General features: G+C 43.2%; 1 protein-coding gene and 15 non-coding genes across 16 annotated transcripts in view; 1 reads left to right on the forward strand and 15 right to left on the reverse strand.

Moving 5' to 3' along the window:
• The window catches only part of cpne2 (copine II), a 313,754-nt gene that overhangs the window by 211,022 nt on the left and 83,956 nt on the right, over positions 1–18,776 (forward strand). The gene's annotated exons all lie outside the window — the stretch shown is intronic.
• trnae-cuc (transfer RNA glutamic acid (anticodon CUC)) lies at positions 266–337 on the reverse strand. The gene has a single exon. It is a non-coding gene; the product is annotated as a tRNA-Glu (tRNA).
• trnae-cuc (transfer RNA glutamic acid (anticodon CUC)) lies at positions 1,501–1,572 on the reverse strand. Its single transcript has one exon. It is a non-coding gene; the product is annotated as a tRNA-Glu (tRNA).
• On the reverse strand, positions 2,736–2,807 carry trnae-cuc (transfer RNA glutamic acid (anticodon CUC)). Its single transcript has one exon. It is a non-coding gene; the product is annotated as a tRNA-Glu (tRNA).
• trnae-cuc (transfer RNA glutamic acid (anticodon CUC)) lies at positions 3,971–4,042 on the reverse strand. The gene has a single exon. It is a non-coding gene; the product is annotated as a tRNA-Glu (tRNA).
• Positions 5,206–5,277, reverse strand: trnae-cuc (transfer RNA glutamic acid (anticodon CUC)). The gene has a single exon. It is a non-coding gene; the product is annotated as a tRNA-Glu (tRNA).
• Positions 6,441–6,512, reverse strand: trnae-cuc (transfer RNA glutamic acid (anticodon CUC)). Its single transcript has one exon. It is a non-coding gene; the product is annotated as a tRNA-Glu (tRNA).
• On the reverse strand, positions 7,676–7,747 carry trnae-cuc (transfer RNA glutamic acid (anticodon CUC)). Its single transcript has one exon. It is a non-coding gene; the product is annotated as a tRNA-Glu (tRNA).
• Positions 8,911–8,982, reverse strand: trnae-cuc (transfer RNA glutamic acid (anticodon CUC)). The gene has a single exon. It is a non-coding gene; the product is annotated as a tRNA-Glu (tRNA).
• On the reverse strand, positions 10,146–10,217 carry trnae-cuc (transfer RNA glutamic acid (anticodon CUC)). The gene has a single exon. It is a non-coding gene; the product is annotated as a tRNA-Glu (tRNA).
• trnae-cuc (transfer RNA glutamic acid (anticodon CUC)) lies at positions 11,381–11,452 on the reverse strand. Its single transcript has one exon. It is a non-coding gene; the product is annotated as a tRNA-Glu (tRNA).
• trnae-cuc (transfer RNA glutamic acid (anticodon CUC)) lies at positions 12,616–12,687 on the reverse strand. The gene has a single exon. It is a non-coding gene; the product is annotated as a tRNA-Glu (tRNA).
• On the reverse strand, positions 13,851–13,922 carry trnae-cuc (transfer RNA glutamic acid (anticodon CUC)). The gene has a single exon. It is a non-coding gene; the product is annotated as a tRNA-Glu (tRNA).
• On the reverse strand, positions 15,086–15,157 carry trnae-cuc (transfer RNA glutamic acid (anticodon CUC)). The gene has a single exon. It is a non-coding gene; the product is annotated as a tRNA-Glu (tRNA).
• On the reverse strand, positions 16,321–16,392 carry trnae-cuc (transfer RNA glutamic acid (anticodon CUC)). The gene has a single exon. It is a non-coding gene; the product is annotated as a tRNA-Glu (tRNA).
• On the reverse strand, positions 17,556–17,627 carry trnae-cuc (transfer RNA glutamic acid (anticodon CUC)). The gene has a single exon. It is a non-coding gene; the product is annotated as a tRNA-Glu (tRNA).

Genomic DNA, 18,776 nt, shown 5'->3' on the forward strand with positions numbered 1-18,776 from the left:
GCAGATAATTCAAGTGAAAGGGCACAACTCAGGAGAAGAGACAGCAGGCGTAGAGTGAGAAATCTAGTAAAGGAAAGCACAGTTCCCTGACTGGGAATGGAACCCAGGGCAAGTTTTCACATTCTAGTCACTTTTTGAACATCCCACCGTGAGCGTACGCGCAATCCTTGTGCACCGCACTCTCTGTACATGTGGCCGTTGATCTTTCAACTTGTTGAAACCCTCTGGTGTATATTGTGAGAAATGTATCATAGAAAAAGAGCAGTTCCCTGACCGGGAATCGAACCCGGGCCGCGGCGGTGAGAGCGCCGAATCCTAACCACTAGACCATCAGGGAGATGCCGCTAGGTAGTGTCGATTCGAAATACCCGTAAAAATGTTGTCACAATAATCAAGCTACTATAGATGAATGCACAGACTACTCTTCCCAGTTGAGACATCAGATCTTTTAACCTTGATATGTTTTTAAAGTGGTAGTAGGCTGACTTTGTTTTTGTCTTAATGTGTTTAGGTGCGAGTCCATCACAACACCCAGATTTCTGCGCTGGTTGCTAGTTTTTAGGTGTATCTGTGGTGACCTGTAATCGTTTGTCTTTGGCTCCAAAGACAATTTTGTTTAGCTCGAGAAATGTAGATATTGAACAGAAGAGCTCCCAGACTGGAACCTTGGGGAACTCCACATGTGATTCTTGTCTTCTCTGATGTAAAGTTACCTGTTGACACAAAGTACTTCCTGTTCTCTAAGTATGTTTTGAACCACTTTAGTACAGTTCCAGAAAGACCCGCCCAGTTCTATAGTGGTTTGAGTAAAATATTTCGGTCAACTGTATCAAGTGCAACACTGATATCCAGTAACAATAAGACTGACTTTTTTCCCATCATCTGCATTCAAAAATATATCATTGTGACTTTTTTTGGCAATGATGTCAGAAAAGTAGTACTTCCTTGCATTCCTTAGTTGTAAATTATGAGAGGGAAGTTTGTCTGTATAGATGTCAAAAGGAACCTGGAGATTAGTTTTTCTCCAATCAAAAACGTATGCTTTCAAGAGCCTCTTGAAGTTAGAGAGGGACATCGCTGTTCTGATAGCAGCTGGCAGGCGGTTCCACCAGCGTGGAACACTGTGAAAACTGTCTGGACTGAGAGTTCCTTGAACGTAGGGATGGCGCTGCCAAACAACATTCCTGTGAGGAGCAATTAGCGCCTATGGCGTAATTCTGTATGATCGCGTTGAGGCAGATAATTCAAGTGAAAGGGCACAACTCAGGAGAAGAGACAGCAGGCGTAGAGTGAGAAATCTAGTAAAGGAAAGCACAGTTCCCTGACTGGGAATGGAACCCAGGGCAAGTTTTCACATTCTAGTCACTTTTTGAACATCCCACCGTGAGCGTACGCGCAATCCTTGTGCACCGCACTCTCTGTACATGTGGCCGTTGATCTTTCAACTTGTTGAAACCCTCTGGTGTATATTGTGAGAAATGTATCATAGAAAAAGAGCAGTTCCCTGACCGGGAATCGAACCCGGGCCGCGGCGGTGAGAGCGCCGAATCCTAACCACTAGACCATCAGGGAGATGCCGCTAGGTAGTGTCGATTCGAAATACCCGTAAAAATGTTGTCACAATAATCAAGCTACTATAGATGAATGCACAGACTACTCTTCCCAGTTGAGACATCAGATCTTTTAACCTTGATATGTTTTTAAAGTGGTAGTAGGCTGACTTTGTTTTTGTCTTAATGTGTTTAGGTGCGAGTCCATCACAACACCCAGATTTCTGCGCTGGTTGCTAGTTTTTAGGTGTATCTGTGGTGACCTGTAATCGTTTGTCTTTGGCTCCAAAGACAATTTTGTTTAGCTCGAGAAATGTAGATATTGAACAGAAGAGCTCCCAGACTGGAACCTTGGGGAACTCCTCATGTGATTCTTGTCTTCTCTGATGTAAAGTTACCTGTTGACACAAAGTACTTCCTGTTCTCTAAGTATGTTTTGAACCACTTTAGTACAGTTCCAGAAAGACCCGCCCAGTTCTATAGTGGTTTGAGTAAAATATTTCGGTCAACTGTATCAAGTGCAACACTGATATCCAGTAACAATAAGACTGACTTTTTTCCCATCATCTGCATTCAAAAATATATCATTGTGACTTTTTTTGGCAATGATGTCAGAAAAGTAGTACTTCCTTGCATTCCTTAGTTGTAAATTATGAGAGGGAAGTTTGTCTTTATAGATGTCAAAAGGAACCTGGAGATTAGTTTTTCTCCAATCAAAAACGTATGCTTTCAAGAGCCTCTTGAAGTTAGAGAGGGACATCGCTGTTCTGATAGCAGCTGGCAGGCGGTTCCACCAGCGTGGAACACTGTGAAAACTGTCTGGACTGAGAGTTCCTTGAACGTAGGGATGGCGCTGCCAAACAACATTCCTGTGAGGAGCAATTAGCGCCTATGGCGTAATTCTGTATGATCGCGTTGAGGCAGATAATTCAAGTGAAAGGGCACAACTCAGGAGAAGAGACAGCAGGCGTAGAGTGAGAAATCTAGTAAAGGAAAGCACAGTTCCCTGACTGGGAATGGAACCCAGGGCAAGTTTTCACATTCTAGTCACTTTTTGAACATCCCACCGTGAGCGTACGCGCAATCCTTGTGCACCGCACTCTCTGTACATGTGGCCGTTGATCTTTCAACTTGTTGAAACCCTCTGGTGTATATTGTGAGAAATGTATCATAGAAAAAGAGCAGTTCCCTGACCGGGAATCGAACCCGGGCCGCGGCGGTGAGAGCGCCGAATCCTAACCACTAGACCATCAGGGAGATGCCGCTAGGTAGTGTCGATTCGAAATACCCGTAAAAATGTTGTCACAATAATCAAGCTACTATAGATGAATGCACAGACTACTCTTCCCAGTTGAGACATCAGATCTTTTAACCTTGATATGTTTTTAAAGTGGTAGTAGGCTGACTTTGTTTTTGTCTTAATGTGTTTAGGTGCGAGTCCATCACAACACCCAGATTTCTGCGCTGGTTGCTAGTTTTTAGGTGTATCTGTGGTGACCTGTAATCGTTTGTCTTTGGCTCCAAAGACAATTTTGTTTAGCTCGAGAAATGTAGATATTGAACAGAAGAGCTCCCAGACTGGAACCTTGGGGAACTCCACATGTGATTCTTGTCTTCTCTGATGTAAAGCTACCTGTTGACACAAAGTACTTCCTGTTCTCTAAGTATGTTTTGAACCACTTTAGTACAGTTCCAGAAAGACCCGCCCAGTTCTATAGTGGTTTGAGTAAAATATTTCGGTCAACTGTATCAAGTGCAACACTGATATCCAGTAACAATAAGACTGACTTTTTTCCCATCATCTGCATTCAAAAATATATCATTGTGACTTTTTTTGGCAATGATGTCAGAAAAGTAGTACTTCCTTGCATTCCTTAGTTGTAAATTATGAGAGGGAAGTTTGTCTGTATAGATGTCAAAAGGAACCTGGAGATTAGTTTTTCTCCAATCAAAAACGTATGCTTTCAAGAGCCTCTTGAAGTTAGAGAGGGACATCGCTGTTCTGATAGCAGCTGGCAGGCGGTTCCACCAGCGTGGAACACTGTGAAAACTGTCTGGACTGAGAGTTCCTTGAACGTAGGGATGGCGCTGCCAAACAACATTCCTGTGAGGAGCAATTAGCGCCTATGGCGTAATTCTGTATGATCGCGTTGAGGCAGATAATTCAAGTGAAAGGGCACAACTCAGGAGAAGAGACAGCAGGCGTAGAGTGAGAAATCTAGTAAAGGAAAGCACAGTTCCCTGACTGGGAATGGAACCCAGGGCAAGTTTTCACATTCTAGTCACTTTTTGAACATCCCACCGTGAGCGTACGCGCAATCCTTGTGCACCGCACTCTCTGTACATGTGGCCGTTGATCTTTCAACTTGTTGAAACCCTCTGGTGTATATTGTGAGAAATGTATCATAGAAAAAGAGCAGTTCCCTGACCGGGAATCGAACCCGGGCCGCGGCGGTGAGAGCGCCGAATCCTAACCACTAGACCATCAGGGAGATGCCGCTAGGTAGTGTCAATTCGAAATACCCGTAAAAATGTTGTCACAATAATCAAGCTACTATAGATGAATGCACAGACTACTCTTCCCAGTTGAGACATCAGATCTTTTAACCTTGATATGTTTTTAAAGTGGTAGTAGGCTGACTTTGTTTTTGTCTTAATGTGTTTAGGTGCGAGTCCATCACAACACCCAGATTTCTGCGCTGGTTGCTAGTTTTTAGGTGTATCTGTGGTGACCTGTAATCGTTTGTCTTTGGCTCCAAAGACAATTTTGTTTAGCTCGAGAAATGTAGATATTGAACAGAAGAGCTCCCAGACTGGAACCTTGGGGAACTCCACATGTGATTCTTGTCTTCTCTGATGTAAAGTTACCTGTTGACACAAAGTACTTCCTGTTCTCTAAGTATGTTTTGAACCACTTTAGTACAGTTCCAGAAAGACCCGCCCTGTTCTATAGTGGTTTGAGTAAAATATTTCGGTCAACTGTATCAAGTGCAACACTGATATCCAGTAACAATAAGACTGACTTTTTTCCCATCATCTGCATTCAAAAATATATCATTGTGACTTTTTTTGGCAATGATGTCAGAAAAGTAGTACTTCCTTGCATTCCTTAGTTGTAAATTATGAGAGGGAAGTTTGTCTTTATAGATGTCAAAAGGAACCTGGAGATTAGTTTTTCTCCAATCAAAAACGTATGCTTTCAAGAGCCTCTTGAAGTTAGAGAGGGACATCGCTGTTCTGATAGCAGCTGGCAGGCGGTTCCACCAGCGTGGAACACTGTGAAAACTGTCTGGACTGAGAGTTCCTTGAACGTAGGGATGGCGCTGCCAAACAACATTCCTGTGAGGAGCAATTAGCGCCTATGGCGTAATTCTGTATGATCGCGTTGAGGCAGATAATTCAAGTGAAAGGGCACAACTCAGGAGAAGAGACAGCAGGCGTAGAGTGAGAAATCTAGTAAAGGAAAGCACAGTTCCCTGACTGGGAATGGAACCCAGGGCAAGTTTTCACATTCTAGTCACTTTTTGAACATCCCACCGTGAGCGTACGCGCAATCCTTGTGCACCGCACTCTCTGTACATGTGGCCGTTGATCTTTCAACTTGTTGAAACCCTCTGGTGTATATTGTGAGAAATGTATCATAGAAAAAGAGCAGTTCCCTGACCGGGAATCGAACCCGGGCCGCGGCGGTGAGAGCGCCGAATCCTAACCACTAGACCATCAGGGAGATGCCGCTAGGAAGTGTCAATTCGAAATACCCGTAAAAATGTTGTCACAATAATCAAGCTACTATAGATGAATGCACAGACTACTCTTCCCAGTTGAGACATCAGATCTTTTAACCTTGATATGTTTTTAAAGTGGTAGTAGGCTGACTTTGTTTTTGTCTTAATGTGTTTAGGTGCGAGTCCATCACAACACCCAGATTTCTGCGCTGGTTGCTAGTTTTTAGGTGTATCTGTGGTGACCTGTAATCGTTTGTCTTTGGCTCCAAAGACAATTTTGTTTAGCTCGAGAAATGTAGATATTGAACAGAAGAGCTCCCAGACTGGAACCTTGGGGAACTCCACATGTGATTCTTGTCTTCTCTGATGTAAAGTTACCTGTTGACACAAAGTACTTCCTGTTCTCTAAGTATGTTTTGAACCACTTTAGTACAGTTCCAGAAAGACCCGCCCAGTTCTATAGTGGTTTGAGTAAAATATTTCGGTCAACTGTATCAAGTGCAACACTGATATCCAGTAACAATAAGACTGACTTTTTTCCCATCATCTGCATTCAAAAATATATCATTGTGACTTTTTTTGGCAATGATGTCAGAAAAGTAGTACTTCCTTGCATTCCTTAGTTGTAAATTATGAGAGGGAAGTTTGTCTTTATAGATGTCAAAAGGAACCTGGAGATTAGTTTTTCTCCAATCAAAAACGTATGCTTTCAAGAGCCTCTTGAAGTTAGAGAGGGACATCGCTGTTCTGATAGCAGCTGGGAGGCGGTTCCACCAGCGTGGAACACTGTGAAAACTGTCTGGACTGAGAGTTCCTTGAACGTAGGGATGGCGCTGCCAAACAACATTCCTGTGAGGAGCAATTAGCGCCTATGGCGTAATTCTGTATGATCGCGTTGAGGCAGATAATTCAAGTGAAAGGGCACAACTCAGGAGAAGAGACAGCAGGCGTAGAGTGAGAAATCTAGTAAAGGAAAGCACAGTTCCCTGACTGGGAATGGAACCCAGGGCAAGTTTTCACATTCTAGTCACTTTTTGAACATCCCACCGTGAGCGTACGCGCAATCCTTGTGCACCGCACTCTCTGTACATGTGGCCGTTGATCTTTCAACTTGTTGAAACCCTCTGGTGTATATTGTGAGAAATGTATCATAGAAAAAGAGCAGTTCCCTGACCGGGAATCGAACCCGGGCCGCGGCGGTGAGAGCGCCGAATCCTAACCACTAGACCATCAGGGAGATGCCGCTAGGTAGTGTCGATTCGAAATACCCGTAAAAATGTTGTCACAATAATCAAGCTACTATAGATGAATGCACAGACTACTCTTCCCAGTTGAGACATCAGATCTTTTAACCTTGATATGTTTTTAAAGTGGTAGTAGGCTGACTTTGTTTTTGTCTTAATGTGTTTAGGTGCGAGTCCATCACAACACCCAGATTTCTGCGCTGGTTGCTAGTTTTTAGGTGTATCTGTGGTGACCTGTAATCGTTTGTCTTTGGCTCCAAAGACAATTTTGTTTAGCTCGAGAAATGTAGATATTGAACAGAAGAGCTCCCAGACTGGAACCTTGGGGAACTCCTCATGTGATTCTTGTCTTCTCTGATGTAAAGTTACCTGTTGACACAAAGTACTTCCTGTTCTCTAAGTATGTTTTGAACCACTTTAGTACAGTTCCAGAAAGACCCGCCCAGTTCTATAGTGGTTTGAGTAAAATATTTCGGTCAACTGTATCAAGTGCAACACTGATATCCAGTAACAATAAGACTGACTTTTTTCCCATCATCTGCATTCAAAAATATATCATTGTGACTTTTTTTGGCAATGATGTCAGAAAAGTAGTACTTCCTTGCATTCCTTAGTTGTAAATTATGAGAGGGAAGTTTGTCTTTATAGATGTCAAAAGGAACCTGGAGATTAGTTTTTCTCCAATCAAAAACGTATGCTTTCAAGAGCCTCTTGAAGTTAGAGAGGGACATCGCTGTTCTGATAGCAGCTGGCAGGCGGTTCCACCAGCGTGGAACACTGTGAAAACTGTCTGGACTGAGAGTTCCTTGAACGTAGGGATGGCGCTGCCAAACAACATTCCTGTGAGGAGCAATTAGCGCCTATGGCGTAATTCTGTATGATCGCGTTGAGGCAGATAATTCAAGTGAAAGGGCACAACTCAGGAGAAGAGACAGCAGGCGTAGAGTGAGAAATCTAGTAAAGGAAAGCACAGTTCCCTGACTGGGAATGGAACCCAGGGCAAGTTTTCACATTCTAGTCACTTTTTGAACATCCCACCGTGAGCGTACGCGCAATCCTTGTGCACCGCACTCTCTGTACATGTGGCCGTTGATCTTTCAACTTGTTGAAACCCTCTGGTGTATATTGTGAGAAATGTATCATAGAAAAAGAGCAGTTCCCTGACCGGGAATCGAACCCGGGCCGCGGCGGTGAGAGCGCCGAATCCTAACCACTAGACCATCAGGGAGATGCCGCTAGGTAGTGTCGATTCGAAATACCCGTAAAAATGTTGTCACAATAATCAAGCTACTATAGATGAATGCACAGACTACTCTTCCCAGTTGAGACATCAGATCTTTTAACCTTGATATGTTTTTAAAGTGGTAGTAGGCTGACTTTGTTTTTGTCTTAATGTGTTTAGGTGCGAGTCCATCACAACACCCAGATTTCTGCGCTGGTTGCTAGTTTTTAGGTGTATCTGTGGTGACCTGTAATCGTTTGTCTTTGGCTCCAAAGACAATTTTGTTTAGCTCGAGAAATGTAGATATTGAACAGAAGAGCTCCCAGACTGGAACCTTGGGGAACTCCACATGTGATTCTTGTCTTCTCTGATGTAAAGTTACCTGTTGACACAAAGTACTTCCTGTTCTCTAAGTATGTTTTGAACCACTTTAGTACAGTTCCAGAAAGACCCGCCCAGTTCTATAGTGGTTTGAGTAAAATATTTCGGTCAACTGTATCAAGTGCAACACTGATATCCAGTAACAATAAGACTGACTTTTTTCCCATCATCTGCATTCAAAAATATATCATTGTGACTTTTTTTGGCAATGATGTCAGAAAAGTAGTACTTCCTTGCATTCCTTAGTTGTAAATTATGAGAGGGAAGTTTGTCTGTATAGATGTCAAAAGGAACCTGGAGATTAGTTTTTCTCCAATCAAAAACGTATGCTTTCAAGAGCCTCTTGAAGTTAGAGAGGGACATCGCTGTTCTGATAGCAGCTGGCAGGCGGTTCCACCAGCGTGGAACACTGTGAAAACTGTCTGGACTGAGAGTTCCTTGAACGTAGGGATGGCGCTGCCAAACAACATTCCTGTGAGGAGCAATTAGCGCCTATGGCGTAATTCTGTATGATCGCGTTGAGGCAGATAATTCAAGTGAAAGGGCACAACTCAGGAGAAGAGACAGCAGGCGTAGAGTGAGAAATCTAGTAAAGGAAAGCACAGTTCCCTGACTGGGAATGGAACCCAGGGCAAGTTTTCACATTCTAGTCACTTTTTGAACATCCCACCGTGAGCGTACGCGCAATCCTTGTGCACCGCACTCTCTGTACATGTGGCCGTTGATCTTTCAACTTGTTGAAACCCTCTGGTGTATATTGTGAGAAATGTATCATAGAAAAAGAGCAGTTCCCTGACCGGGAATCGAACCCGGGCCGCGGCGGTGAGAGCGCCGAATCCTAACCACTAGACCATCAGGGAGATGCCGCTAGGTAGTGTCGATTCGAAATACCCGTAAAAATGTTGTCACAATAATCAAGCTACTATAGATGAATGCACAGACTACTCTTCCCAGTTGAGACATCAGATCTTTTAACCTTGATATGTTTTTAAAGTGGTAGTAGGCTGACTTTGTTTTTGTCTTAATGTGTTTAGGTGCGAGTCCATCACAACACCCAGATTTCTGCGCTGGTTGCTAGTTTTTAGGTGTATCTGTGGTGACCTGTAATCGTTTGTCTTTGGCTCCAAAGACAATTTTGTTTAGCTCGAGAAATGTAGATATTGAACAGAAGAGCTCCCAGACTGGAACCTTGGGGAACTCCACATGTGATTCTTGTCTTCTCTGATGTAAAGTTACCTGTTGACACAAAGTACTTCCTGTTCTCTAAGTATGTTTTGAACCACTTTAGTACAGTTCCAGAAAGACCCGCCCTGTTCTATAGTGGTTTGAGTAAAATATTTCGGTCAACTGTATCAAGTGCAACACTGATATCCAGTAACAATAAGACTGACTTTTTTCCCATCATCTGCATTCAAAAATATATCATTGTGACTTTTTTTGGCAATGATGTCAGAAAAGTAGTACTTCCTTGCATTCCTTAGTTGTAAATTATGAGAGGGAAGTTTGTCTTTATAGATGTCAAAAGGAACCTGGAGATTAGTTTTTCTCCAATCAAAAACGTATGCTTTCAAGAGCCTCTTGAAGTTAGAGAGGGACATCGCTGTTCTGATAGCAGCTGGCAGGCGGTTCCACCAGCGTGGAACACTGTGAAAACTGTCTGGACTGAGAGTTCCTTGAACGTAGGGATGGCGCTGCCAAACAACATTCCTGTGAGGAGCAATTAGCGCCTATGGCGTAATTCTGTATGATCGCGTTGAGGCAGATAATTCAAGTGAAAGGGCACAACTCAGGAGAAGAGACAGCAGGCGTAGAGTGAGAAATCTAGTAAAGGAAAGCACAGTTCCCTGACTGGGAATGGAACCCAGGGCAAGTTTTCACATTCTAGTCACTTTTTGAACATCCCACCGTGAGCGTACGCGCAATCCTTGTGCACCGCACTCTCTGTACATGTGGCCGTTGATCTTTCAACTTGTTGAAACCCTCTGGTGTATATTGTGAGAAATGTATCATAGAAAAAGAGCAGTTCCCTGACCGGGAATCGAACCCGGGCCGCGGCGGTGAGAGCGCCGAATCCTAACCACTAGACCATCAGGGAGATGCCGCTAGGAAGTGTCGATTCGAAATACCCGTAAAAATGTTGTCACAATAATCAAGCTACTATAGATGAATGCACAGACTACTCTTCCCAGTTGAGACATCAGATCTTTTAACCTTGATATGTTTTTAAAGTGGTAGTAGGCTGACTTTGTTTTTGTCTTAATGTGTTTAGGTGCGAGTCCATCACAACACCCAGATTTCTGCGCTGGTTGCTAGTTTTTAGGTGTATCTGTGGTGACCTGTAATCGTTTGTCTTTGGCTCCAAAGACAATTTTGTTTAGCTCGAGAAATGTAGATATTGAACAGAAGAGCTCCCAGACTGGAACCTTGGGGAACTCCACATGTGATTCTTGTCTTCTCTGATGTAAAGTTACCTGTTGACACAAAGTACTTCCTGTTCTCTAAGTATGTTTTGAACCACTTTAGTACAGTTCCAGAAAGACCCGCCCAGTTCTATAGTGGTTTGAGTAAAATATTTCGGTCAACTGTATCAAGTGCAACACTGATATCCAGTAACAATAAGACTGACTTTTTTCCCATCATCTGCATTCAAAAATATATCATTGTGACTTTTTTTGGCAATGATGTCAGAAAAGTAGTACTTCCTTGCATTCCTTAGTTGTAAATTATGAGAGGGAAGTTTGTCTTTATAGATGTCAAAAGGAACCTGGAGATTAGTTTTTCTCCAATCAAAAACGTATGCTTTCAAGAGCCTCTTGAAGTTAGAGAGGGACATCGCTGTTCTGATAGCAGCTGGCAGGCGGTTCCACCAGCGTGGAACACTGTGAAAACTGTCTGGACTGAGAGTTCCTTGAACGTAGGGATGGCGCTGCCAAACAACATTCCTGTGAGGAGCAATTAGCGCCTATGGCGTAATTCTGTATGATCGCGTTGAGGCAGATAATTCAAGTGAAAGGGCACAACTCAGGAGAAGAGACAGCAGGCGTAGAGTGAGAAATCTAGTAAAGGAAAGCACAGTTCCCTGACTGGGAATGGAACCCAGGGCAAGTTTTCACATTCTAGTCACTTTTTGAACATCCCACCGTGAGCGTACGCGCAATCCTTGTGCACCGCACTCTCTGTACATGTGGCCGTTGATCTTTCAACTTGTTGAAACCCTCTGGTGTATATTGTGAGAAATGTATCATAGAAAAAGAGCAGTTCCCTGTACGGGAATCGAACCCGGGCCGCGGCGGTGAGAGCGCCGAATCCTAACCACTAGACCATCAGGGAGATGCCGCTAGGTAGTGTCGATTCGAAATACCCGTAAAAATGTTGTCACAATAATCAAGCTACTATAGATGAATGCACAGACTACTCTTCCCAGTTGAGACATCAGATCTTTTAACCTTGATATGTTTTTAAAGTGGTAGTAGGCTGACTTTGTTTTTGTCTTAATGTGTTTAGGTGCGAGTCCATCACAACACCCAGATTTCTGCGCTGGTTGCTAGTTTTTAGGTGTATCTGTGGTGACCTGTAATCGTTTGTCTTTGGCTCCAAAGACAATTTTGTTTAGCTCGAGAAATGTAGATATTGAACAGAAGAGCTCCCAGACTGGAACCTTGGGGAACTCCTCATGTGATTCTTGTCTTCTCTGATGTAAAGTTACCTGTTGACACAAAGTACTTCCTGTTCTCTAAGTATGTTTTGAACCACTTTAGTACAGTTCCAGAAAGACCCGCCCAGTTCTATAGTGGTTTGAGTAAAATATTTCGGTCAACTGTATCAAGTGCAACACTGATATCCAGTAACAATAAGACTGACTTTTTTCCCATCATCTGCATTCAAAAATATATCATTGTGACTTTTTTTGGCAATGATGTCAGAAAAGTAGTACTTCCTTGCATTCCTTAGTTGTAAATTATGAGAGGGAAGTTTGTCTTTATAGATGTCAAAAGGAACCTGGAGATTAGTTTTTCTCCAATCAAAAACGTATGCTTTCAAGAGCCTCTTGAAGTTAGAGAGGGACATCGCTGTTCTGATAGCAGCTGGCAGGCGGTTCCACCAGCGTGGAACACTGTGAAAACTGTCTGGACTGAGAGTTCCTTGAACGTAGGGATGGCGCTGCCAAACAACATTCCTGTGAGGAGCAATTAGCGCCTATGGCGTAATTCTGTATGATCGCGTTGAGGCAGATAATTCAAGTGAAAGGGCACAACTCAGGAGAAGAGACAGCAGGCGTAGAGTGAGAAATCTAGTAAAGGAAAGCACAGTTCCCTGACTGGGAATGGAACCCAGGGCAAGTTTTCACATTCTAGTCACTTTTTGAACATCCCACCGTGAGCGTACGCGCAATCCTTGTGCACCGCACTCTCTGTACATGTGGCCGTTGATCTTTCAACTTGTTGAAACCCTCTGGTGTATATTGTGAGAAATGTATCATAGAAAAAGAGCAGTTCCCTGACCGGGAATCGAACCCGGGCCGCGGCGGTGAGAGCGCCGAATCCTAACCACTAGACCATCAGGGAGATGCCGCTAGGTAGTGTCGATTCGAAATACCCGTAAAAATGTTGTCACAATAATCAAGCTACTATAGATGAATGCACAGACTACTCTTCCCAGTTGAGACATCAGATCTTTTAACCTTGATATGTTTTTAAAGTGGTAGTAGGCTGACTTTGTTTTTGTCTTAATGTGTTTAGGTGCGAGTCCATCACAACACCCAGATTTCTGCGCTGGTTGCTAGTTTTTAGGTGTATCTGTGGTGACCTGTAATCGTTTGTCTTTGGCTCCAAAGACAATTTTGTTTAGCTCGAGAAATGTAGATATTGAACAGAAGAGCTCCCAGACTGGAACCTTGGGGAACTCCACATGTGATTCTTGTCTTCTCTGATGTAAAGTTACCTGTTGACACAAAGTACTTCCTGTTCTCTAAGTATGTTTTGAACCACTTTAGTACAGTTCCAGAAAGACCCGCCCTGTTCTATAGTGGTTTGAGTAAAATATTTCGGTCAACTGTATCAAGTGCAACACTGATATCCAGTAACAATAAGACTGACTTTTTTCCCATCATCTGCATTCAAAAATATATCATTGTGACTTTTTTTGGCAATGATGTCAGAAAAGTAGTACTTCCTTGCATTCCTTAGTTGTAAATTATGAGAGGGAAGTTTGTCTTTATAGATGTCAAAAGGAACCTGGAGATTAGTTTTTCTCCAATCAAAAACGTATGCTTTCAAGAGCCTCTTGAAGTTAGAGAGGGACATCGCTGTTCTGATAGCAGCTGGCAGGCGGTTCCACCAGCGTGGAACACTGTGAAAACTGTCTGGACTGAGAGTTCCTTGAACGTAGGGATGGCGCTGCCAAACAACATTCCTGTGAGGAGCAATTAGCGCCTATGGCGTAATTCTGTATGATCGCGTTGAGGCAGATAATTCAAGTGAAAGGGCACAACTCAGGAGAAGAGACAGCAGGCGTAGAGTGAGAAATCTAGTAAAGGAAAGCACAGTTCCCTGACTGGGAATGGAACCCAGGGCAAGTTTTCACATTCTAGTCACTTTTTGAACATCCCACCGTGAGCGTACGCGCAATCCTTGTGCACCGCACTCTCTGTACATGTGGCCGTTGATCTTTCAACTTGTTGAAACCCTCTGGTGTATATTGTGAGAAATGTATCATAGAAAAAGAGCAGTTCCCTGACCGGGAATCGAACCCGGGCCGCGGCGGTGAGAGCGCCGAATCCTAACCACTAGACCATCAGGGAGATGCCGCTAGGTAGTGTCGATTCGAAATACCCGTAAAAATGTTGTCACAATAATCAAGCTACTATAGATGAATGCACAGACTACTCTTCCCAGTTGAGACATCAGATCTTTTAACCTTGATATGTTTTTAAAGTGGTAGTAGGCTGACTTTGTTTTTGTCTTAATGTGTTTAGGTGCGAGTCCATCACAACACCCAGATTTCTGCGCTGGTTGCTAGTTTTTAGGTGTATCTGTGGTGACCTGTAATCGTTTGTCTTTGGCTCCAAAGACAATTTTGTTTAGCTCGAGAAATGTAGATATTGAACAGAAGAGCTCCCAGACTGGAACCTTGGGGAACTCCACATGTGATTCTTGTCTTCTCTGATGTAAAGTTACCTGTTGACACAAAGTACTTCCTGTTCTCTAAGTATGTTTTGAACCACTTTAGTACAGTTCCAGAAAGACCCGCCCAGTTCTATAGTGGTTTGAGTAAAATATTTCGGTCAACTGTATCAAGTGCAACACTGATATCCAGTAACAATAAGACTGACTTTTTTCCCATCATCTGCATTCAAAAATATATCATTGTGACTTTTTTTGGCAATGATGTCAGAAAAGTAGTACTTCCTTGCATTCCTTAATTGTAAATTATGAGAGGGAAGTTTGTCTTTATAGATGTCAAAAGGAACCTGGAGATTAGTTTTTCTCCAATCAAAAACGTATGCTTTCAAGAGCCTCTTGAAGTTAGAGAGGGACATCGCTGTTCTGATAGCAGCTGGCAGGCGGTTCCACCAGCGTGGAACACTGTGAAAACTGTCTGGACTGAGAGTTCCTTGAACGTAGGGATGGCGCTGCCAAACAACATTCCTGTGAGGAGCAATTAGCGCCTATGGCGTAATTCTGTATGATCGCGTTGAGGCAGATAATTCAAGTGAAAGGGCACAACTCAGGAGAAGAGACAGCAGGCGTAGAGTGAGAAATCTAGTAAAGGAAAGCACAGTTCCCTGACTGGGAATGGAACCCAGGGCAAGTTTTCACATTCTAGTCACTTTTTGAACATCCCACCGTGAGCGTACGCGCAATCCTTGTGCACCGCACTCTTTGTACATGTGGCCGTTGATCTTTCAACTTGTTGAAACCCTCTGGTGTATATTGTGAGAAATGTATCATAGAAAAAGAGCAGTTCCCTGACCGGGAATCGAACCCAGGCCGCGGCGGTGAGAGCGCCGAATCCTAACCACTAGACCATCAGGGAGATGCCGCTAGGTAGTGTCAATTCGAAATACCCGTAAAAATGTTGTCACAATAATCAAGCTACTATAGATGAATGCACAGACTACTCTTCCCAGTTGAGACATCAGATCTTTTAACCTTGATATGTTTTTAAAGTGGTAGTAGGCTGACTTTGTTTTTGTCTTAATGTGTTTAGGTGCGAGTCCATCACAACACCCAGATTTCTGCGCTGGTTGCTAGTTTTTAGGTGTATCTGTGGTGACCTGTAATCGTTTGTCTTTGGCTCCAAAGACAATTTTGTTTAGCTCGAGAAATGTAGATATTGAACAGAAGAGCTCCCAGACTGGAACCTTGGGGAACTCCACATGTGATTCTTGTCTTCTCTGATGTAAAGTTACCTGTTGACACAAAGTACTTCCTGTTCTCTAAGTATGTTTTGAACCACTTTAGTACAGTTCCAGAAAGACCCGCCCAGTTCTATAGTGGTTTGAGTAAAATATTTCGGTCAACTGTATCAAGTGCAACACTGATATCCAGTAACAATAAGACTGACTTTTTTCCCATCATCTGCATTCAAAAATATATCATTGTGACTTTTTTTGGCAATGATGTCAGAAAAGTAGTACTTCCTTGCATTCCTTAGTTGAAAATTATGAGAGGGAAGTTTGTCTTTATAGATGTCAAAAGGAACCTGGAGATTAGTTTTTCTCCAATCAAAAACGTATGCTTTCAAGAGCCTCTTGGAGTTAGAGAGGGACATCGCTGTTCTGATAGCAGCTGGCAGGCGGTTCCACCAGCGTGGAACACTGTGAAAACTGTCTGGACTGAGAGTTCCTTGAACGTAGGGATGGCGCTGCCAAACAACATTCCTGTGAGGAGCAATTAGCGCCTATGGCGTAATTCTGTATGATCGCATTGAGGCAGATAATTCAAGTGAAAGGGCACAACTCAGGAGAAGAGACAGCAGGCGTAGAGTGAGAAATCTAGTAAAGGAAAGCACAGTTCCCTGACTTGGAATGGAACCCAGGGCAAGTTTTCACATTCTAGTCACTTTTTGAACATCCCACCGTGAGCGTACGCGCAATCCTTGTGCACCGCACTCTCTGTACATGTGGCCGTTGATCTTTCAACTTGTTGAAACCCTCTGGTGTATATTGTGAGAAATGTATCATAGAAAAAGAGCAGTTCCCTGACCGGGAATCGAACCCGGGCCGTGGCGGTGAGAGCGCCGAATCCTAACCACTAGACCATCAGGGAGATGCCGCTAGGTAGTGTCGATTCGAAATACCCGTAAAAATGTTGTCACAATAATCAAGCTACTATAGATGAATGCACAGACTACTCTTCCCAGTTGAGACATCAGATCTTTTAACCTTGATATGTTTTTAAAGTGGTAGTAGGCTGACTTTGTTTTTGTCTTAATGTGTTTAGGTGCGAGTCCATCACAACACCCAGATTTCTGCGCTGGTTGCTAGTTTTTAGGTGTATCTGTGGTGACCTGTAATCGTTTGTCTTTGGCTCCAAAGACAATTTTGTTTAGCTCGAGAAATGTAGATATTGAACAGAAGAGCTCCCAGACTGGAACCTTGGGGAACTCCACATGTGATTCTTGTCTTCTCTGATGTAAAGTTACCTGTTGACACAAAGTACTTCCTGTTCTCTAAGTATGTTTTGAACCACTTTAGTACAGTTCCAGAAAGACCCGCCCAGTTCTATAGTGGTTTGAGTAAAATATTTCGGTCAACTGTATCAAGTGCAACACTGATATCCAGTAACAATATGACTGACTTTTTTCCCATCATCTGCATTCAAAAATATATCATTGTGACTTTTTTTGGCAATGATGTCAGAAAAGTAGTACTTCCTTGCATTCCTTAGTTGTAAATTATGAGAGGGAAGTTTGTCTTTATAGATGTCAAAAGGAACCTGGAGATTAGTTTTTCTCCAATCAAAAACGTATGCTTTCAAGAGCCTCTTGAAGTTAGAGAGGGACATCGCTGTTCTGATAGCAGCTGGCAGGCGGTTCCACCAGCGTGGAACACTGTGAAAACTGTCTGGACTGAGAGTTCCTTGAACGTAGGGATGGCGCTGCCAAACAACATTCCTGTGAGGAGCAATTAGCGCCTATGGCGTAATTCTGTATGATCGCGTTGAGGCAGATAATTCAAGTGAAAGGGCACAACTCAGGAGAAGAGACAGCAGGCGTAGAGTGAGAAATCTAGTAAAGGAAAGCACAGTTCCCTGACTGGGAATGGAACCCAGGGCAAGTTTTCACATTCTAGTCACTTTTTGAACATCCCACCGTGAGCGTACGCGCAATCCTTGTGCACCGCACTCTTTGTACATGTGGCCGTTGATCTTTCAACTTGTTGAAACCCTCTGGTGTATATTGTGAGAAATGTATCATAGAAAAAGAGCAGTTCCCTGACCGGGAATCGAACCCGGGCCGCGGCGGTGAGAGCGCCGAATCCTAACCACTAGACCATCAGGGAGATGCCGCTAGGTAGTGTCAATTCGAAATACCCGTAAAAATGTTGTCACAATAATCAAGCTACTATAGATGAATGCACAGACTACTCTTCCCAGTTGAGACATCAGATCTTTTAACCTTGATATGTTTTTAAAGTGGTAGTAGGCTGACTTTGTTTTTGTCTTAATGTGTTTAGGTGCGAGTCCATCACAACACCCAGATTTCTGCGCTGGTTGCTAGTTTTTAGGTGTATCTGTGGTGACCTGTAATCGTTTGTCTTTGGCTCCAAAGACAATTTTGTTTAGCTCGAGAAATGTAGATATTGAACAGAAGAGCTCCCAGACTGGAACCTTGGGGAACTCCACATGTGATTCTTGTCTTCTCTGATGTAAAGTTACCTGTTGACACAAAGTACTTCCTGTTCTCTAAGTATGTTTTGAACCACTTTAGTACAGTTCCAGAAAGACCCGCCCAGTTCTATAGTGGTTTGAGTAAAATATTTCGGTCAACTGTATCAAGTGCAACACTGATATCCAGTAACAATATGACTGACTTTTTTCCCATCATCTGCATTCAAAAATATATCATTGTGACTTTTTTTGGCAATGATGTCAGAAAAGTAGTACTTCCTTGCATTCCTTAGTTGTAAATTATGAGAGGGAAGTTTGTCTTTATAGATGTCAAAAGGAACCTGGAGATTAGTTTTTCTCCAATCAAAAACGTATGCTTTCAAGAGCCTCTTGAAGTTAGAGAGGGACATCGCTGTTCTGATAGCAGCTGGCAGGCGGTTCCACCAGCGTGGAACACTGTGAAAACTGTCTGGACTGAGAGTTCCTTGAACGTAGGGATGGCGCTGCCAAACAACATTCCTGTGAGGAGCAATTAGCGCCTATGGCGTAATTCTGTATGATCGCGTTGAGGCAGATAATTCAAGTGAAAGGGCACAACTCAGGAGAAGAGACAGCAGGCGTAGAGTGAGAAATCTAGTAAAGGAAAGCACAGTTCCCTGACTGGGAATGGAACCCAGGGCAAGTTTTCACATTCTAGTCACTTTTTGAACATCCCACCGTGAGCGTACGCGCAATCCTTGTGCACCGCACTCTTTGTACATGTGGCCGTTGATCTTTCAACTTGTTGAAACCCTCTGGTGTATATTGTGAGAAATGTATCA

The sequence above is a fragment of the Cololabis saira genome, chromosome 5, assembly GCF_033807715.1.
Source record: "Cololabis saira isolate AMF1-May2022 chromosome 5, fColSai1.1, whole genome shotgun sequence".
Lineage (NCBI taxonomy): Eukaryota > Metazoa > Chordata > Actinopteri > Beloniformes > Belonidae > Cololabis > Cololabis saira.